Source organism: Phoenix dactylifera, unplaced genomic scaffold (assembly GCF_009389715.1).
Source record: "Phoenix dactylifera cultivar Barhee BC4 unplaced genomic scaffold, palm_55x_up_171113_PBpolish2nd_filt_p 000968F, whole genome shotgun sequence".
NCBI classification, from domain to species: domain Eukaryota; kingdom Viridiplantae; phylum Streptophyta; class Magnoliopsida; order Arecales; family Arecaceae; genus Phoenix; species Phoenix dactylifera.
The window spans coordinates 153,874-158,310 of record NW_024068325.1 but is presented as its reverse complement, the minus strand read 5'-3'; positions in this window follow the sequence as shown (position 1 = coordinate 158,310).

Sequence of the window (4,437 nt, the reverse complement as noted above, 5' to 3'; positions counted from 1 at the left end):
CTCACCAATGCACCAGCGACGTTCCAGGGGCTCATGAATGACATATTCAGACCATTACTACGGCGGTATGTCCTTGTATTCTTCGATGACATACTGGTTTACAGTCGTTCATGGCAGGAGCACCTAGAGCACTTAGAAGAAGTGCTGAAAATTCTGCGCGGAAATCAATTGAAGGTAAAGCGATCCAAGTGCCTATGGGCCGAGCCGAAGGTCGAGTACCTAGGCCATGTCATCTCTGCTGCAGGTGTGGAGCCGGGACCAAGCAAAGATACATTGCATGACCGAGTGGCCGCTACCCAAGAACCAAAAGGAGCTGCGAGGATTTTTGGGCCTAACCGGTTATTACCGCCGGTTTGTGGAGGGATATGGAAAGATCGCCGCGCCACTGACCCTGTTGCTGCGAAAGGGCGAGTTTAGATGGACCGAGGTAGCGACGGAAGCATTCGAGAAGCTCAAGGAAGCCATGACGACGGCCCCGGTTTTGGCACTACCCGATTTCGCCAAACCGTTTGTAGTCGAGTGCGATGCTTCCAGTGCCGGCATTGGTGCTGTTTTGATGCAGGAGGGACGGCCAATTGCTTTCATGAGCAAGGCGTTGTCCCCTAGGACCCGCTTGCTGTCCACATATGAGAGGGAGATGATGGCGGTCATCCATGCAGTCACAAAGTGGAGGCCGTACCTTATCGGCCGCCGATTCATCATTCGGACTGATCAGCAGAGCCTTCCATTTTTTCTTGAGCAGCGCATACATACTCCAGCCCAGCAGAGGTGGGTGTCGAAGCTTCTCGGCTACGACTATGAGATGGTGTACAAAAAGGGCGCAGAAAATCGAGTAGCGGATGCACTATCGCGCCATCCCGAGTCCGGCGAGTTGGCGGCTTTGACTACGCCGTTTTTTCCTTTTATTTCAGACTTGAGGACCGCCACATGCCGGGATTCGGACCTAGTACAGATCCAGAGGGAGTTGGCAGCAGATCCGAGCAGTCATCCCGAGATGGAGGACCGAGATGGGTTGATTCTGGACCATGGGTTGATCCGCGTGCCCACCGATTCAGCCATGCGGCAGGTATTGATCCAGCACTTCCATGATACTCCTTTTGCTGGACACGAGGGATTTTTCAGGACTTACAAGAGGCTGAGTCAGAGCTGTACGTGGGTAGGCATGAAGGCAGCGGTCAGAGCTTATGTACAGCAATGCGATGTGTGCCAAAGGGCGAAGGCGGATTCACTGCGACCTGCGGGTCTACTTCAGCCTTTACCGATTCCTGATCAGGTTTGGGAGGATGTGTCGATGGACTTCATTGAGGGGCTGCCATTAGTTCGAGGGTACTCAGTGATCATGGTCGTTGTGGACCGCCTCAGCAAGTATGCCCACTTTTCGGCGCTCGCACATCCATTTTCTGCTCGACGGGTGGCAGAGGTCTACATACGAGACATTGCTCGATTACATGATATGCCTCGGACTATTGTTTCTGATCGTGACCGCATTTTTGTTAGCGCATTCTGGCAGGCTTACTTCAAACAGCAAGGGACGAAGCTTGCCATGAGCTCGGCTTACCACCCTCAGACCGATGGGCAAACGGAGGTGGTAAACCGCTGCATCGAGCAGTACTTGCGCTGTATGATTGGTGATCGGCCCCGAGAGTGGCTTTCTTATTTACCTTGGGCCGAGTATTCGTACAACACCGCTTTCCACTCAGCCATAGGGATTACACCCTTTGAGGCGGTGTATGGACGAGTACCACCGACGCTGCGAGTTTATGATCCACTGTCACATGCGGACCGGACAGAGGCAGATTTTGAGCTTTTAGACCGCGATGCTACCTTACGGCGGTTAAAGTTCCACATAACGACTGCGCAGAACAGGATGAAGCAGCTGCATGATCGGAAGCACAGAGATCCAGTATACGAGGTGGGCGACTGGGTATACGTCAAGGTGCAGCCTTATCGACAGTTGACACTACGGCCCATGGCGAACCAGAAGCTCTCTCATCGCTTCTATGGGCCCTTTCAGATAATGGAGCGCATTGGACCCGTGGCGTATCGCTTGGACTTGCCGACTACATCGAGAGTTCACCTGGTATTCCACGTGTCGCTTCTGAGGGCCCGGCTTGGACCCAAGACATCTGTCGGCCCAATCATACATGAGCCACCGGAGGACGAGGTAGTGGAGCCGGTTCGAGTGCTGGCGAAGCGTAGAATACGAGTAGAAGGACGACTGAAAACCCAGATACTAGTGGAGTGGCTGGGGAGAACAGCAGACCAGGCCACATGGGAGTTTGAGACTGAGATACTTGATCGTTTCCCTGACTTCCGACCTTGAGGACAAGGTTAAGGGAAGCGTGGTGGAGTGATGCGGTTGGATCCACTAGACCGCCTCGGACTTAATCATTTGGTTATTTTTGCTTTTGAGTCCTTGATGTTAATTTTATTTCAGCATAGCCTTGCTCGGGTTAGCCGACTTGGCCTTTATTAATGAGAGTCGCTTTGGGTTTAGTTGTTTCTTGAATTCAATTAGATCAAGTCAAGTTAAGGGGTCCGGTAGCCACCTATAAATAGATGTGGTGAGCACCTATTTCAGTATGCAAAAATTAATTGAAAGGCTTTTGCCCTAGCTCTCTTCCCTTCTCTCTTCTCTTCTTGCGACGCCTTCCCCCTCTCCCTAGGCCGCCGTCCAAGGCCGCCGCCCCCTCCTTCATCCGGCTGCACCACCTCTGTCCCGAGAGGCCAGCCACCTCCTCCCTCTTCTTCCTCTCCTCCTTGATCCCTTCCAGCTTCTACAAACAACTCCATCCCGTTGGATTATCAGCCCGTCCTTCCCTGCGCAGTCATCAGTCGGAGGCTGATATCTTAAGATCCCGAAGTTATCTCTAGACTCACGATCTACCGCTGGAAAGCTAACGCGGAGATCTACAACATATCCAAAATTGAGATCAATCTGACGGACGGATCTTTAGAAATCGTGTCTGCAATCAGGTCGGAACTACCCTTCCAGAAATCAAGAAGAGTCAAGAATCTTGGGATACAGATCAAATTCTATCGGATCGCATCAGTTTGAATATGTTTGGGGAGTAAGAATGAAACTCATATGTTGAAGAAAAATATATTGTGAGTTATTGCAAATAGGTCTATTTTCTTATTTAAGAATTGATTTTATTGTATTCATCTTGGTGGATTTACTAATAATTTTAATTATTGTCTTTGGATCCAAATAATAGATCTTATTCATGTTTATCGGGGATTGTATGATGTATATGGAATTTCAATTCAAAGTTTGGAATTATAAGTTAATCAAGGGTCTTTTGTCAATATTGTTTAGGTTATTGTTGAAACCTAAATTTGCATGAAGAATTTAAATTTTAGAGACTTAGATGGTTATGATGGAAGATCTTTGAGGTTTGACTCATTTGTGTTGAATTAAAGTCTTGTAATTTGGTGGAGCAAAAAAAAAAAAAATATCTAGTTATAAGAATTTGACTTGGAATTGTCCAGTTGAATTGATAAGAGAATTAAGATTCAACATATTTTGGAATTATAGTAACTAGCCCATATGATGATTTTGAATGGAACAATTGACTTGAGAGTTAATCTATATTAGATGTACTCGAGGTAAATTAGGGGACAAGAATCAAATATTTTTTTAGGCTTTACTTGGAAAATTGAAAATATGGATCTCTTTAGTTCATAATACAAGTAATATTTTGATCAAAAGTTATTACTGAATCCAAAGATTTTAGTGTTTTGAATCAGAGTGCGCAGCGGAAACATGGAAGAATGTTAGATAAATGACTAAGTAACTTTATTTGTTTAAGAATTAAGGTATGTAAATTTCGAGGACGAAATTATTTTTAAGGAGGGAAGAATGTGAAGACCAGCCCATAAGATAGTGAGCTAATGGGCCAAGCCCAACATGGCCGGCCCATTTGGAGACCTAGAGGCGGTGATCGCCAGCTGAGGCGGTTACAACCGCCTGACAGCCACGATCACCACCATTTTTCTCCCCCACACCAGGGCTATAAGAACCTAGGGATTTTCTCAGAGATGCTTCAGCCCTCACCCTCTCACTGCCTCTCATTCCCTTCTCCTTCTGTGCAAAGGAGCTGGACCGGGAGCGACGGAGGAGGAGACAACCCAGCTCGTCACCGCAATTGAGCCGCCGGAGGAGATACAGTATCTCACCGGAAAGGCCTCACAGCCTCGGAGCTAGGTAAGCCCATAAACTAGTGTAGCTATGAAATAACAAAACAGAGGGAAAATGAAATAGAACAAATCGAAGGGTGAAGAAGAGAAGGAAGAAGATGAGGAGGAGGGAAGGGGGAGATTCAACCTGCAGCGTTCGGCCCTTGAGCTGGCGTTGACACGATCGGCCACGACCATGGATTATTTCCCCTACCCTAATGGGAACGAGGGAGGAGCCGCCGGCTCCAACTGCAAGCT